Source organism: Osmerus eperlanus, chromosome 3 (genome assembly GCF_963692335.1).
Source record: "Osmerus eperlanus chromosome 3, fOsmEpe2.1, whole genome shotgun sequence".
Lineage (NCBI taxonomy): Eukaryota > Metazoa > Chordata > Actinopteri > Osmeriformes > Osmeridae > Osmerus > Osmerus eperlanus.
This window is the reverse complement of record NC_085020.1, coordinates 20565972-20583319: the sequence shown is the minus strand read 5'-3', so window position 1 is coordinate 20583319 and position 17348 is coordinate 20565972. Positions and strand designations below refer to the sequence as shown.

Genomic DNA, 17348 nt, shown 5'->3' with positions numbered 1-17348 from the left:
CTTCCCTCTACTCTCCTCCCCTCTTCCCCTCCTCTGCTCTCCTCCCCTCTTCCCTCTGCTCTCCTCTTCCCCTCTTCCTCTCCTCCCTTCCTCCCCTTCTTCCCTTCTTCCTCCTCCCTCTCCTCCCCTCTTCCCCTCCGCCCTCTTCTCTCCTCCTCCCTCTTCCCCTCTTCCTCCTCCTCTTCCTCCTCCTCTTCCTTCTTTCCCCTCCTCCCTCTTCCCCTCCTCCTCTTCTCTCCTCTTCCTCCTCCTTCCCTCTTCCTCTCTCCCTCTCCTCCCCTCTTCCCTCTCTCTCTCCTCCCTCTCCCTCTCTTCCTCTTCCCCTCCTCCCTCTCTCTCCTCCCCTCCTCCCTCTCCTCCCACTACTCCTCCCCTCTACCTCCACCTCCTCTCCCTCAACCATCTCCACTCCTCCCAACCTCCCTCACCCACCTCCCTCACACAACCTCACCACACTCTCCCCTCCCCCCTCATCCCCACCTCCCAACACCACTACCACACCACCAACCCACCCCACCTCCCACCCCCTACCCACCACCCCCACACCCACACCACCCCACACCCCACCCCCAACACCCAACACCACACACCACCCCACCACCCACAACAAAACCACCCCACAACCCAACCCCCACCACCCACACCACCCCAACAACCCCCCACCCAAAACCACACCCCACAACCACTCCTCCCCACACCCCACAACCCCTCCACCCAAACCTCAACCCCCACACCCACACCCTCACCACACCCCTCCCCACCACCCCAACTCCCCCTCACACCCACCACCCCAACAACCACAACCCCACACCAACAACCCCACCACCTCACCTCCACACCCCACCACCCACAACCCCAACACCCACAACACACACCCAAACCCACCACCACCACACCCACAACCACAACCCAACACCACCACCAAACCCCACCACCACCAACCCACAACCCACAACACACACAACCACAACACCCAACACCCACAACAAACACACCAACCAACAACCACAACCAACCCAAACAACCAACTACCACCCCAACCCCACAACCCAACCCACACACACCCACCCCTCACCCCACCACCCACTACACACACAACCCAACCACCCACAACCCAACCACCCACAAACAACCCCACAACCCCAACAACCACCACCACAACAACAAACACCACCCACAACCCCACAACCCCACACCACCAACACCACAACCACACCACCCCAACCACCCAACCACCAAACCACACACAACACCCCACACCCCACCACCCACACCACCCCACAACCCAACAACCCCACCACCCACACCACCCACAACCCCACCACCCAAAACAACCACAACCCCACAACCACACACCCACAACCCACAACACCAACAACCCACACCACAACCCCACCACCCACAACCAACACCCCCACACCTCAACACCCACACACAACCCCACCACCCCAACCACACCACCCCTCAACCTACTCCCCTCCACCCTCTCCACCCCACCTCCCCAACACCACACACCAACCCACCACACCACACTCCTCAACCCACCACCCCAACACACCCATCTTCCACAACCACCTCCCACTCCACTCCACCCACACCACCCCACACCCCAACACCCACTCCTCAACCCCACCACCCCCTTCCTCTCCTCCCCTCTTCCGTCTTCCCCTCCTCCCTCTTCTCTCCTCTCTCTCCTCCCTCTACCCCACTACCCACCACCCACACCTCCCACTCCCCACACCACAACCACTCCACCCCCACTCCCAACAACCACACCACCCCTTCACCCACACCTCTCCTCTCCTCTTCCCCTCCACCCTCTTCCTCTCCTCCCCTCACCTCTCCTCCCCTCCTCCCCTCTTCCCTTCTTCCATCTGCACTCCTCCCCTCTTCCCCTCCTCCTCTGCTCTCCTCTTCCCCTCTTCCTCTCTTCCCTTCTTCCCCTCCTTCCTACTCCTCCCCTCTACTCTCCTCCCCTCTTCCCCTCCACCCTCTTCCCTCCTCCCTCTCTTCTCTTCCTCTCCTCCCCTCGTCCCCTCTTCCCCTCCTCCCTATCTCCTCTTCCTCTCCTCCCCTCCTCCCCACACCCTCACCTCTCCTCCCCTCGTCCTCTCCTCTTCCCCTCATCCCACTCCTCCCCTCTCCCCTTCACCCACTCCCTTCCTCTTCCCCTCCTCCCCTCTTCCTCTCCTCCCCTCTTCCCTTCTTCCCATCCTCCCTCTCCTCCCCTCTTCCCCTCCTCCCTTTTCTCTCCTCCTCCCCTCTTCCCTTCTCCCCCTCCTCCCTCTCCTCCCCTCTTCCCCTCCTCCCTCTTCCCCTCTTCCTCTCCTCCCCTCTTCCCTTCTCCCTCTCCTCTCCTCTTCCCCTCCTCCCCTCTTCCTCTCCTCCCCTCTTCCGTTCTTCCCCTCCTCCCTCTTCTCTCCTCTTCTTCTCCTCTCCTCTTCCCCTCTTCCTCTCCTCCCCTCTTCCCCTTCTCCCTCTCCTCTTCCCCTCCTCCCCTCTTCCTCTCCTCCCCTCTTCCGTTCTTCCCCTCCTCCCTCTTCTCTCCTCTTCTTCTCCTCTCCTCTTCCCCTCTTCCCTCCTCCCTCTCCTCCCCTCTTCCCCTCCTCCCTCTTCCTCTCCTCCCCTCTTCCCTTCTTCCTCTCCTCCCCTCTTCCCCTCCTCCCTCTTCTCTCCTCTTCCTCTCCTCCCCTCTTCCCTCTGCTCTCCTCTCCTCTTCCCCTCCTCCCTCTTCCTCTCCTCTTCCTCCCCTCTTCCCCTCCTCCCTCTTCTCCTCTTCCTCTCTTCCCCTCGTCCCCTCTTCCCTTCTTTCCCTCCCTCTCTTCCCCTCCTCCCTCTCCTCTTCCCCTCCTCCCTCTCCTCCCCTCTTCCTCTCCTCCCTTCTTCCCTTCTTCACCTCCCTCTCCTCCCCTCTTCCCCTCCTCCCTCTCCTCCCCTCTTCCCCTCCTCTCCTCCCCTCTTCCCCTCCTCTCCTCCCCTCTTCCCTTCTTCCCCTCCTCCCTTCTTCCCCTCCTCCCTCTTCTCCCCTCTTCCCTTCTTCCTCTCCTCCCCTCTTCCCCTCCTCCCTCTTCTCCTCTTCCTCTCCTCCCCTCATCCCTCTCCTCCCCTCTTTCCCTCTTCCCCTCCTCTCCTCTGCTCTCCTCTTCCTCTCCTCCCCTCTTCCCCTTCTCCCTCTTCCTCTCCTCCCTTCTTCCCCTCCTCCCTCTCCTCCCCTCTTCCCCTTCTCCCTCTTCCTCTCCTCCCTTCTTCCCCTTCTTCCTCTCATCCCCTCTTCCCCTCTTTCCTCTCCTCCCCTCTTCCCTTCTCCCCCTCCTCCCTCTCCTCCCCTCTTCCCCTCCTCCCTTCTTCCCCTCCTCCCTCTCCTCCCCTCTTCCCTTCTCCCCCTCCTCCCTCTCCTCCCCTTTTCCTCTCCTCCCTCTTCCCCTCATCCCTCTCCTCCCCTCTTCCCTTCTTCCCCTCCTCCCTCTCCTCCCCTCTTCCCTTCTCCCCCTCCTCCCTCTCCCCCTCTTCCCCTCTTCCCCTCCCCCCTCTTCCCCTCTTCCTCTCCTCCCCTCTTCCCCTCCTCCCTCTTCCCCTCTTCCTCTCCTCCCCTCTTCCCTTCTCCCTCTCCTCTCCTCTTCCCCTCCTCCCTCTTCCTCTCCTCCCCTCTTCCTCTCCTCCCTCTCCTCTTCCCCTCCTCCCCTCTTCTGTGTCTTGGTCTCCCCCATCAGATGCCTGTGAGCTCACACTGGACCCAAACACAGCACACAGAGAACTCTCTCTGTCTGAGGAGAACAGAAAAGTGACATGGAGGGAAGAGGAGCAGCTGTATCCTGATCACCCAGAGAGATTTGAGTACTGTCCACAGGTGCTGTGTAGAGAGGGTCTGTCTGGGCGCTGTTACTGGGAGGCAGAGTGGAGTGGAGGATGGGTTTCTATAGCAGTGACATATAAAGGAATCAGCAGGAGAGGAGGGGGTGTTGACTGTGGGCTTGGAAACAATAACAAGTCCTGGAGTCTGTACTGTCATGATAACAGTTACTCTGCCAGGCACAATGAGAAGAGCACTGCCATACCTGCCCCCCCCTCCAGCTCCCACAGAGTAGGAGTGTATCTGGACTGGCCGGCCGGCACTCTGTCCTTCTACACAGTCTCCTCTGACACACTGACCCACCTGCACACATTCCACAGCACATTCACTGAGCCCCTCTATCCTGGGTTCTGGGTTCTTGGCTCCTCAGTGTCCCTGTGTCAGGTAGAATAGCCCACACACACTCTCACACACTGTGCTCACATAGATGTCATTGAAGATTGAACTGTACAGTTGGAATTGATATCCCAGAGTGTTTGTAAATATTGCTGTGTAGAATGTTTGTTTTGTTTTAACCTTTAGATGTAAATATTACTGATATTAAATATTATTAATATCTCTAAATATTACCGACGCTTCCACCAGAGTGAGTTATTTTTCCAAAACGGAAGCTAGCTAGCTTTAGTTAGCTTCCGTTACCTAGCAACCTAGCATAATACTCGTAGCAATGCTACTACCTGCTAGTGTTACTTGTTAGCCTCCTAATTGTACATTTTGAAGCCATACTACAGCGTTTGTCATGTCGTTTTTGTCTGTCGGAAAATAGTCGGTTGGAATGTTCAGAATCACACGTGTGACGTTACTCTGTGGGGCTTTCGAACTATCGCACACGTGTGATGCTGCTCCTTAACGGGTTAATTGTTGACAAACAACAATCCTGTCTTTGATCTCAGTCCCACTGAATGTGATGAACTAAATAGTGTCTTAGTGACTAAATAAGGAGAAATAAAGATGTTTTATACAGGATGATAGAAGACATGCTGTGTGTTTGTTGGTGACCCAGTGGCCCTATATACACACACACACGTACACACACACACGTACACACACACACACACACACTGGAAACACTACATTTAGGACCAGTAATATGACAGTATTACCCACTTGAATATACACTGTGTGTGTGTCTAGTGTGATCCCCTCCCTCCCTACTCTCCCCCCACCCTCCCTCCCTACTCTCTCCCCTCACCCTCCCTCCCTACTCTCTCCCCCCTACCTCCCTTTCTACTCTCTCCCCCCACCCTCCCTCCCTACTCTCTCCCTCACCCTCTCTCCCTACTCTCTCCCCCCACCCTCCCTCTCTACTCTCTCCCCCCACCCTCCCTCCCTACTCTCTCCCCCACCCTCCCTCCCTACTCTCTCCCCCACCTTCCCTCCCTACTTTCTCCCCCACCCTCCCACTCTCCCCTCACCCTCCCTCCCCACACTCCTTCCCTACTCTCTCTCTCCCTACTCTCTCCCCCCACCCTCCCTCCCTACTCTCTCCCCCCCACCCTCCCTACTCTCTCCCCCACCCTCCCTCCCTACTCTCTCCCCCCTACCCTCCCTCCCTACTCTCTCCCCCTCCCTACCCTCCCTCCTCTCTCTCCCCCAACCCTCCCTCCCTTCTCTCTCCCTCCATCCTCCCTCCCTACTCTCTCTCTCCCCCCACCCTCCCTCCCTACTCTCTCTCTCCCCCAACCCTCCCTCCCTTCTCTCTCCCTCCATCCTCCCTCCCTACTCTCTCTCTCCCCCCACCCTCCCTCCCTACTCTCCCCCCCACCCTCCCTCCTTACTCTCTCCCCCACCCTTTCTTCCCTACTCTCTCTCTCCCCCCACCCTCCCTCCCTACTCTCCCCCCCACCCTCCCTCCCTACTCTCTCTCTCCCTCCATCCTCCCTCCCTACTCTCTCTCCCCACCCACCCTCCCTCCCTACTCTCCCCCCCACCCTCCCTCCTTACTCTCTCCCCCACCCTCCCTCCCTACTCTCTCTCTCCCCCCACCCTCCCTCCCTACTCTCCCCCCCACCCTCCCTCCCTACTCTCTCCTCCCACCCTCCCTCCCTACTCTCTCCCCCACCCTCCCTCCCTACTCTCTGCCCTCACCCTCCCTCCCTACTCTCTGCCCTCACCCTCCCTCCCTACTCTCTCCCCTCACCCTCCCTCCCTACTCTCTCCCCCCACCCACCCTCCCTAACCTCCCTCCCTACTCTCTCCCCCACCCTCCCTCCCTACTCCCCCACCCTCCCTCCCTACTCTCTCCCCCCACCCTCCCTCCCTACTCTCTCCCCCCACCCTCCCTCCCTACTCTCTCCCCTCACCCTCCCTCCCTATTCTTTCCCCTCACCCTCCCTCCCTATTCTCTCCCCCACCCTCCCTCCCTACTCTCCCCCCCCACCCTCCCTCCCTACTGTCTCCTCCCTACCCTCCCTCCCTACTCTCTCCCCCCACTCTCCCTCCCTACTGTCTCCCCCCACCCTCCCTCCCTACTCTCCCTCCCTACTCTCTCCCCCCACCCTCCCTCCATTCTCTCCCCCCCACTCTCCCTCCCTACTCTCTCCCCTACCCTCCCTCCCTACTCTCTCCCCCACCCTCCCTTCCTACTCTGTCCCCCACCCTCCCTCCCTACCTACACAACACCCAACCATACAACACCCAGCCCCATAATCCTCATCCACATCACACTGTACCACACAACACTCAGTCACACAACACCCAGGCCTATAACACTCATCCACAGCGAACGCATCCACCCAACGCGCAGCCACACAATACCCAAACACACAACACTCATGCAGACACGCACGCACACAACACCCACACACACAGCACACACAACACTCCACCCACTGGTCAGGCACCGGATGATGCCACCAGACAAGCACTTACAACCACACTCACTCTCTCCACAGCCAACTACCACACACACAGCCAACAACACTGCACCACACTCACTCTCTCCTGTGAAAGAAATTTTGGGCCTATGTACAATAAATGTGTTTTAGGAGAGGTTTACAGTTGGTTAAGTAGCTTGATACAATGAATGTTGATTCAACTCCATTTGGTAGAGATGCCATTTGCAGTTTTATGACACCTAACTAGGAGACGTGAAGTCTAAGAGACGGGAAGTCTCGGTGACCTGAGAGAGTTCTTGTCACCTGGGGGGAAGAGACAGTTGGTCTGAAGACAATGTGGATTCAACTGTATTGTTCTAAGGATTTAAACAATGACAGAAGAGATTTGGTATAGCTGCATGTCTGTAGGATGGACCAATGACTTTTGAGAACTGTTGTATCTATAAAATGGTCTGTTGAAGAATGTTCTGGGGGGTTCAGGGCCATCTGCTGGGTAGTGCTGGTGGGCTGGATTCTCCCGGTTCCATTCTAGAATGCTAGATGGAGCTGTATAGAATTGTCTTTGTGTTATTGTCTTATGTTTGTGTGTCGATGATGTTATGTTGATAACGTTATTATGTTTAAATCTACGTCAAATAAACATTAACTCTGTACTTCACCCGACTTCAGCTTAAACGATTGATTCTCTCAAAAACTTCCACGACACTCCACAGCCAACTACCACACACACAGCCAACAACACTGCACCACACTTACTCTCTCCACAGCCAACTACCACACACACACAGCCAACAACACTGCACCACACTCACTCTCTCCACAGCCAACTACCACACACACACAGCCAACAACACTGCACCACACTCACTCTCTCCACAGCCAACTACCACACACACACAGCCAACAACACTGCACCACACTTACTCTCTCCACAGCCAACTACCACACACATAACTAACAACACTGCACCACACTCACTCTCCACAGCCAACTACCACACACACAGCCAACAACACTGCACCACACTCACTCTCTCCACAGCCAACTACCACACACACAGCCAACAACACTGCACCACACTCACCCACTCAACGTTCACTTACAGAACACAGAGATAACATTAGGACACATACAGTCCCTCAACAGCCTCTCATTACTACACACACAGACATGGCCCCTACACATGCAGCCACTCCCACAACACATTTACCCACTCAACACCCACCCACCATACACACAGCTAGTACCACATCACACTCAACCACTCAACACCCACCATACACACAGCTAGTACCACATCACACTCAACCACTCAACACCCACCATACACACAGCTAGTACCACATCACGCTCAACCACTCAACAGCCACGCAACACACATTTCATCCTACCTGTAGTCCAATCACCCACAGCTCCTCAGACCTTGTCAACTTCACCTGCACATCAGACCACCACACAGCACCTACCTCTGCCGATCGTCCAGTCCACCACCTTGCCAGCCTCACCGCCACTGCAGTCAGCTACAACACGTCCAAGCACACCTACAAAAGAAATAATTAGCACACACATAGGAACACCCATCGAACAACACATCACAGATACTTCATTTCACAACACACAGACATCCCCAGAATTCCCACTTCTCCCCAGAGCCACTCATGCATACAAATACACACTCAATTTAGGTACAGGCACATCCCAGATCCCCCTCCTGGCCACCACACTCAGGACCCCCCCTACACTAGCCACTAAGTCCCTCACTCAGTCCCACTTCAAAAAACACACCTACTCCCCCTCCCACACACAGACACGTACACGGGGAGCTTTCTCCACAGAGACAAGCTTCCCCTCCCCTGTAGGTCACCGAAAGTCCCCCTCATCAGCCTCCCCCATCCCTCAGGAACCTGGCCCAAACATCACTGAACACCCAGTAACCCCCTCTTTCTTCCCTTCCCCAGGCGCCAGACAGGAGAGTCCCCCCAAAAACAGGCCCTCATTGCGGGCTAAAATGATGAAAGGGCACCTAAAAGGCAACTCCCCTTGGGATAAAGCCTGCTCTGAGCCCTCCCCTTTCCATCCTACCAAGGGGCCTGTGGGGGACTCTCCGCCACTTGGCGCCTTAGCACACACACCCCTACAGCCGTCACACACCTCTCAGCTCCCAGCACAAGGCCCAACCACCTCCCCACACACCCACACATTATTCAAACCATCCTACCACATAGCCCGTGCCGCGTGCAAGGTGGCGGACCGGACTATCAAAGGCATCAAGTCCCACCTATTCATTGGGGACTCCAACCTCAACAGAATCCCCTCCTTCCAGAACCCTATGGCACAGGTGGACAGCTACCCTGGGGCCACCTTCTACCATTTCCCAAAAGTTTTAGAAAAAACTAATGTACATCCACACACAGATGTGGTGGTCCTCTTGGTGGGTCTCAACAACAAGGACCACGACCCATACCAGACATCACTGAAGCAGTTAGCCAGCATGTACAAGGAAGCCCAGAGCACCTTCCCCAACGCCACCATCTATGTCCCCATCATGAACCACTCACCACTTCTCACCCCACAACAGAAACAAAACATCAAGATAATGAAGGGATACATCACCACACATCTACCCACACTCTTTGAAATACCCAACGACTCATCTCGCACCACTAGGGACACCATTCACTGGACACCGGAAACAGCAACAGCAATTTTCTCACACTGGTGTGCACAGCTAAATTTATAATCACACCTACCCACAACCCGGACACCTCTAACATCACCATTCACTTGCCAACGACACACACATCTACCCCCCCTCTCTCCGTCTCTCAGCCCTCTTACACACCACTACCACCTAACTCCAACATACTGAACCTGTCCAAAACATTCCATCCATCACCAGCACAAATAGCACTGCTGGAGAGAGGCCTCACCTTCGTTCCTCGCCCCACCACTTTTGACCATGAGGAACTTCAAAGGGACATTCACTAATACCACAGACGACTCAAGATTTTGGACTACTTTGGCTTCACAGACAGTGACGTTCACCTGCCATTCATCAACCCCTCCACCTGGGAGCCCAAACTCTCCAGGTGGATCACCACATCAGGAATCTTATCAAGACAGACAGAAGGACACTACGAGACCACAACACACAGACGGACAGACAGGACAACCTCACGACCACACTCCGAGAATCCCTACAAACACTTAAAAACAACACACACATACGGTAGTCATCAAACCAGCGGACAAAGGATCCAAAATAGTCATTTTAGATAATCACCAGTACATTTTTGAAGCAAACAGGCAATTAAACAACAGCAGACATTACAAGATCATACCGGACAGCATACAACCACAGACACAGGTTAAACTTAGGACCATCATCAAATCACTTTACAACAGACGCTACATTACAGCCAAACAACGGGACTATTTATACGGACCGGACACACCACGACAAAGACTTCTGTACTTACTTCCCAAGATCCATAAAGAACCGGACACCTGGACCATTCCCTTTGAAGTTCCTCCTGGTAGACCCATAGTATCGGACTGTAACAGCGAATCTTACAACATATCGGAATACATCGACTATCATATCAACCCCCTATCCACCCGCCACCCCAGTTACCTCAAAGACACCTACCACTTCTTAGAGAAGCTCAAGCCCATAGCTGTTCCCTCCCACACACACATCTTCACCATTGACGTTGACAGCCTGTACACCAACATTAACACCACGATGGGTGTGCAGGTTGTCAACGTCATTATTCCAAAAACACCCAGACCCCAATAGATCGGATCAGGACATTCTACAATTACTCCAAATGAGTCTAGACAGAAATGACTTTTTATTCAACAATAAACAATATCTACAGATATCGGGAACAGCTATGGGCAAGAAGTTCGCACCCGCCTATGCAAACATCTACATGTCTGAGTGGGAGAGAGAAGCGCTGTCAAAGTGTCCACTGCAACCATCATTTTACTACAGGTTTTTAGATGACATCATAGGAGCATGGCCACACGACATGAAACATTTCACAGAATTCATACACATACTCAACTCACATCACCCCTCAATAACAGTAAAGTACATCATTGACCCACAGCAAATTCACTTTTTGGGCACCACAGTATACTTTCACCCAATAAATACAACACATAAGACATTACAAACCTACAGACACACACGCCCTGTTACACAAACAGACCTACCATCCCAAACACACATTTAAAGGTATAGTCAAATCACAAATAATCCGGTTTCATAGAATATCTTCTTACAAAGAAGATTTACACATAGCCATCTCAACACTATTTCACGCACTTAGACAGAGGGGATATTCCAAACGGTTTCTGCGCACAATCAAGAACGACCCTTTGGCGGCCCTCTCTACCACTCAGCCCACACATACACCCACCACTCAGCCCACACATACACCCACCACTCAGCCCACACATACACTCACCACTCAGCCCACACATACACCCACCACTCAGCCCACACATACACCCACCACTCAGCCCACACATACACCCACCACTCAGCCCACACATACACCCACCACTCAGCCCACACATACACCCACCACTCATCCCACACATACACCCACCACTCAGCCCACACATACACCCACCACTCAGCCCACACATACACCCACCACTCAGCCCACACATACACCCACCACTCAGCCCACACATACACCCACCACTCAGCCCGCACATACACCCACCACACCAAACAAAGACACATACACAACCAATACACACACAACACACACATCACACACAATTCCTGCACTCCAAACACGAGCAACAGTACATACACAACCCGCAGCACGGTCCCTCTAACCCTAACCCTCCCTGTAACCCCACCCCCTCTTTTCCTAAACCCAACCCTCCCTTTAAAGTTCCCTCCAACCCGCCCTTTAACCCCACCCTGCCTTCCCATCCCCACCCTCCCTTTAATCCCCCTCCTACTTCCACACTGGGAGGTAACCCTAACCCTCCCTTTAATCCCCCTCCTACTTCCACACTGGGAGGTTACCCTCCCTTTAATCCCCCTCCTACTTCCACACTGGGAGGTTACCCTCCCTTTAATCCCACCCTTCTTCCCAATCCTGATTTTAACCACTCAGGATTCTGGTCTCACCCCCCCGGCCCCCCCACTCACAACCAGCACCGACACACCGCTCACCCCAGACACCACTACGGACCCATTAAAAATAATCATCCCCTAGTCACCACTTTCTCACATAAAACTCGACCCCTACAACATACATTCAAACACAACTTCACCACGGCTCAACACACATACCCCGCACTAAAACCCTACAGAATCATATCGGCATACAGAAAAAATACAAGTTTAAAAGGCATACTCATACACACCAAATTCAGCACCATGCCCTCTCCAGCAGCCAAACCTCAGACACTTCACTACAAAAACAGAACATTCATCACAAACCCTCACAGTCTCACATCAGCTCCAGTCCCGGACAACCTCACCTTACAAACCTCCAATGCAGTATACATCATCACCTGCACCCTCTGTCACAAACATTATATAGGAGAAACCGGCTCTTCAATAGACACTAGACTCAAACAACACCTGTACAACATCTCACGGGCACACCTACAAACAACACTTGTCACACACTTCCAGGAGCACCCCGTCACTCACCTCATCATATCTGGTGTGGAGTCGGGGTCCGGGTGGTCCAGTGGACAGCGGAAGCACGCTGAAAGAAAATGGACAAACACATTATTTCACAACACTTTCTTTTGTATTTCTGTCTTTTCCTTCCTTTCTTTTGTTTAGTTTAAAAACACAGGAATGATGCCCGTGCTTACACTCTCCCCCACCCTCCCTCCTTACAATCCCCCCCACCCTCCCTCCTTACACTCCCCCCCACCCTCCCTCCTTACACTCCCCCCACCCTCCCTCCCTACTCTCTCCCCCACCCTCCCTCCTTACACTCCCCCCACCCTCCCTCCCTACTCTCTCCCCCAACCTCCCTCCTTACACTCCCCCCACCCTCCCTCCCTACTCTCTCCCCCAACCTCCCTCCTTACACTCCCCCCCACCCTCCCTCCCTACTCTCTCCCCCAACCCTCCCTCCCTACTCTCTCCCCAACCTCCCTCCCAACTCTCTCTCTCCCTTCTCTCTCCCTCCACCCTCCCTCCCTACTCTCCCCCCACCCTCCCTTCTCTCTCCCTCCACCCTCCCTCCCTACTCTCTCCCCCCACCCTCCCTACTCTCTCCCTCACCCTCCCTCCCTACTCTCTCCCCCCACCCTCCCTCCCTACTCTCTCTCTCCCTACTCTCTCCCCCCACCCTCCCTCCTTACAATCCCCCCCACCCTCCCTCCTTACACTCCCCCCCACCCTCCCTCCCTACTCTCTCCCCCACCCTCCCTCCCTATTCTCTCTCTCCCCACCCTCCCTCCCTACTCTCTCCCCCACCCTCCCTCCCTACTCTCTCCCTCCCCCCACTCTCCCTCCCTACTCTCTCCCCCACCCTCCCTCCCTACTCTCTCTCTCCCTACTCTCTCCCCCAACCCTCCCTCCCTACTCTCTCCCCCCCACCCTTCCTCCCTACTCTCTCCCCCACCCTCCCTCCATACTCTCCCCCCTCCTTCCCTACTCTCTCACTCCCCCACCCTCCCTCCCCACACTCCCTCCCTACTCTCTCCCCCACCCTCCCTCCCTACTCACTCCCCCCACCCTCCCTCCCCACAATCCCTCCCTACTCTCTCCCCCCACCCTCCCTCCCTACTCTCTCCCCCCACCCTCCCTCCCTACTCTCTCTCTCCCTACTCTCTCCCTCCCCCCACTCTCCCTCCCTACTCTCTCCCCCCACCCTCCCTCCCCACACTCCCTCCCTACTCTCTCCCCCACCCTCCCTCCCTATTCTCTCTCTCCCCACCCTCCCTCCCTACTCTCTCTCTCCCTACTCTCTCCCTCCCCCCACTCTCCCTCCCTACTCTCTCCCCCACCCTCCCTCCCTACTCTCTCTCTCCCTACTCTCTCCCTCCCCACACTCCCTCCCTACTCTCTCCCCCACCCTCCCTCCCTATTCTCTCTCTCCCCACCCTCCCTCCCTACTCTCTCTCTCCCTACTCTCTCCCTCCCCCCACTCTCCCTCCCTACTCTCTCCCCCACCCTCCCTCCCTACTCTCTCTCTCCCTACTCTCTCCCCCCACCCTCCCTCCCCACACTCCCTCCCTACTCTCTCCCCCCCACCCTTCCTCCCTACTCTCTCCCCCACCCTCCCTCCCTACTCTCCCCCCTCCTTCCCTACTCTCTCACTCCCCCACCCTCCCTCCCCACACTCCCTCCCTACTCTCTCCCCCACCCTCCCTCCCTACTCTCTCCCCCCACCCACCCTCCCTCCCTACTCACTCCCCCCACCCTCCCTCCCCACAATCCCTCCCTACTCTCTCCCCCCACCCTCCCTCCCTACTCTCTCCCCCCACCCTCCCTCCCTACTCTCTCTCTCCCTACTCTCTCCCTCCCCCCACTCTCCCTCCCTACTCTCTCCCCCCACCCTCCCTCCCCACACTCCCTCCCTACTCTCTCCCCCAACCCTTCCTCCCTACTCTCTCCCCCACCCTCCCTCCCTACTCTCCCCCCTCCCTACTCTCTCACTCCCCCACCCTCCCTCCCTACTCTCTCCCCCCACCCTCCCTCCCCACACTCCCTCCCTACTCTCTCCCCCCACCCTCCCTCCCTACTCTCTCCCCCCCACCCTCCCTCCCCACACTCCCTCCCTACTCTCTCCCCCACCCTCCCTCCCTACTCACTCCCCCCACCCTCCCTCCCCACAATCCCTCCCTACTCTCTCCCCCACCCTCCCTCCCTACTCTCTCCCCCCCCACCCTCCCTCCCTACTCTCTCTCTCCCCCACCCTCCCTCCCTACTCTCTCCCCCACCCTCGCTCCCTACTCTCTCCCCCCACCCTCCCTCCCTACTCACTCCCCCCACCCTCCCTCCCTACTCTCTCCCCCCACCCTCCCTCCCTACTCTCATGTTACGGGGACGAACCACCGTTGGGGGTGGATGGACGAGGCCTCTCCCTCAGTGGAAGGATGCTCTCCCAAGCCGGAGGCACGGTGAAGAGCCCACCTGGGATCGGAGGTCCTCTCATGGCTTGGCTACTGAGAGAGACCTGTTAGAACACAGAGGTCTGTCTGAGGCTGTCATCCAGACTGTACAGAGCACACGCATGTGATCCACTGTGAGGGGTCATGTGATCCACTGTGAGGGGTCATGTGATCCACTGTGAGGGGTCATGTGACACGCTGGCAAACTTTCTCTCGGTGGTGTGGAGGACAAAACGTTGACCCAGTCTGGTACCGGATCAAAACGTTCTTGTGCTTTTTACGATCACTGTTTGACAGGAGAAGGTGTTGCCAGGACGACTGTTCAGCCTCCTGTTGGTTAAACGTTTCCTGTCTGGTACGTACAGGCTCAGACCCCCTCAGAGAGCGTCAGCGCAGCACATAACCATGACAACATGGATCTCATTCCAGTGCTGCTGAATCAGCAGAGAGCAGCTGTCTGGGGAATGTCAGAAGGTTTATAAAGTGAAATGGATTAAAGCCTCAGAGACAAGGGTCTAGTTATGGAAGCCTTTGTTTGAACCGATCACCAGCCTGCGCTTCGTTTATCTCACCAGCTTCCTCCTCGCTCTGACTCCGGCTAAGCCAGTGACTGACTTGTGTGCCTTGTCCACACACGCAGACTGTCTGATCATCTCAGGTGACCAGACAAGCGCAGTGGTGTGACCTAACCCAGGCTTTGTGCCCAAGGTCACCAGTGGGATGTTCAGGGTACAGAGCTGCCAGCTGAGATCATTCTTCCCCCCTCCACACAGCGGGGAGAAAGAAAAACGTAGCTGTGTTTATGTCCAGTAGGCGCTCTCTCATGCTACTGTAAGGCTGGGTGCCCCCTCCTCTCTCATGCTACTGTAAGGCTGGGTGTCCCCCTGCCCCCTCCTCTCTCATGCTACTGTAAGGCTGGGTGCCCCCCTGCCCCCTCCTCTCTCATGCTACTGTAAGGCTGGGTGTCCCCCTGCCCCCTCCTCTCTCATGCTACTGTAAGGCTGGGTGTCACCCTGCCCCCTCCTCTCTCATGCTACTGTAAGGCTGGGTGTCACCCTGCCCCCTCCTCTCATATGCTAACATCTGGAGTTGCTGGACAGAGTCTCTGCTTAATGGGTCTCACACCACATTGTGTAACTTACTGTCACATTGCTAGTCATATGTTGATAAGTAAGGGTCAAGATGTGATCTGATTGGTTGTTCTTGTGTATAAAGGGAATTGTGAAGCATTGTTCTGTGGATTCTTCATCTCCTGAGACCTTCTCCTCAGCTCTGGCTTGTCCTACTCCTTCTCCTTCCTCACCTCTTGCTTTCTCTCTCTGAGTTACAATAATCATGGTAGAGTAGTATGATTTAAAGATTTCATTTTGTAACATGTTTGCCTTGTAATTGATTTCATTCATTTGCAATGTTATTAAATGTATATTCATTTAACCTTACTTTGACCATTCTTGCTCTGATTTAACCCACAGTTAAATAACTAATGATATTGATATTGGCATTGTGGTATTGGCATTGACATTGGTTAATGTTAAAACACTGTTCAGTTTCCCATCTTCCTCTAAACAGGGGAATTTGTTTTGGTTGTTTGGCCAATATGAACCATACACAAGATGTGTAAGACATGCATGCATTCAAACCAGTTACAGCTTTTCCTAGTTTTTCGATTAAAAACAAATTATTCTACAGCTTTTACTCAATACATATAGTCCATGTTTCAATAATTTATCATATAAAGGCACCTGTTAAACCAGGGAATTTGCATCATTTCCATAAAAATAGAGAAACACAAAAGGAAATACAGCTATGATAAATATGCCCACTGCTCATCCATACAACCTTCTAAGACCCTTCAGGTACTGAGACGTCAACACAACTCACCTCAGTCCGACAACAGACGTAAGACATAACTGTTAAAGGCTCGGGAACATCACCCTAGTTCTCTGTATGATGCCTGTTCTGAACAGCTGATCACTCATAACACACTGCATGTAAGACTACACACTGGACTGGGAGGGCGTGGTGTTTACCAGGTGACAGACTGCATGTAAGACTACACACTGGACTGGCAGGGCGTGGTGTCTACCAGGTGACAGACTGCATGTAAGACTACACACTGGACTGGGAGGGCGTGGTGTCTACCAGGTGACAGACTGCATGTAAGACTACACACTGGACTGGGAGGGCGTGATGTCTACCAGGTGACAGACTGCATGTAAGACTACACACTGGACTGGGAGGACGTGGTGTCTACCAGGTGACACACTGCATGTAAGACTACACACTGGACTGGGAGGGCGTGGTGTCTACCAGGTGACAGACTGCATGTAAGACTACACACTGGACTGGGAGGGCGTGGTGTCTACCAGGTGACAGACTGCATGTAAGACTACACACTGGACTGGGAGGGCGTGGTGTCTACCAGGTGACAGACTGCATGTAAGACTACACACTGGACTGGGAGGGCGTGATGTCTACCAGGTGACACACTGCATGTAAGACTACACACTGGACTGGCAGGGCGTGGTGTCTACCAGGTGACAGACTGC

The 17348-nt window shown here is 54.9% G+C and overlaps 1 protein-coding gene across 1 annotated transcript in view; it reads left to right on the top strand.

Annotated features, from left to right (window-relative positions):
* Positions 1-17348, top strand: part of LOC134017785 (NACHT, LRR and PYD domains-containing protein 12-like) — a 114701-nt gene that overhangs the window by 48292 nt on the left and 49061 nt on the right. The gene's annotated exons all lie outside the window — the stretch shown is intronic.